Source organism: Sinocyclocheilus rhinocerous, unplaced genomic scaffold (genome assembly GCF_001515625.1).
Source record: "Sinocyclocheilus rhinocerous isolate Xijiao unplaced genomic scaffold, SAMN03320098_v1.1 C35424320, whole genome shotgun sequence".
Classification (NCBI taxonomy): Eukaryota; Metazoa; Chordata; class Actinopteri; order Cypriniformes; family Cyprinidae; genus Sinocyclocheilus; species Sinocyclocheilus rhinocerous.
The window spans coordinates 1-475 of NW_015751029.1; the positions used below are offsets into that span (position 1 = coordinate 1).

The window sequence follows — 475 nt, forward strand, 5'->3', positions numbered from 1 at the left end:
TATATATATATATATATATATATGTGTGTTTGCTTATATTTGAGACATACCTCACTGCTGCAAAGCATAGCTTGTTCTCTACTTGGAAGAGCCTCTTGTAGGGTTTCTGCACTGTAATACACATATCTTGGTTAATTTAAAATTGGTCAGAAGGGGGTGCAAATGTAATGGTGGACTGGAGGAAATGTCCAGTATCTACCTTTCAGAGAAAACCCCAAAGTTCTCCATAAGGATAAGGGTACACCATCTCCGTATGTTTGGAAGGTCACACTGGAAGACAAAACAGAGAAATATTGAAACATCATCTGCTACAACATAAATGTTAGTTACTTTAACTGATAATTACTTACAGATGTAAAATCAAAGGGTGCTCCCAAGATAAGATGTAGAGTATACTGTAAAACATCAAAAAATAAGAATATTCTCTGTTTTTTTATTATTATTTGGCATTTACAAACTTCCCTGTTCCTATTTT

At 33.9% G+C, this 475-nt stretch overlaps 1 long non-coding RNA gene across 1 annotated transcript; it reads right to left on the reverse strand.

Moving 5' to 3' along the window:
- Positions 1 to 49: 49 nt before the first annotated feature.
- LOC107734859 (uncharacterized) lies at positions 50 to 411 on the reverse strand. Its single transcript, XR_001639191.1, has 3 exons — positions 351 to 411; positions 200 to 270; positions 50 to 111 (listed from the first exon to the last, which is right to left on the reverse strand). It is a non-coding gene; the product is annotated as an uncharacterized LOC107734859 (long non-coding RNA).
- Between the last annotated feature and the right edge of the window lie 64 nt (positions 412 to 475).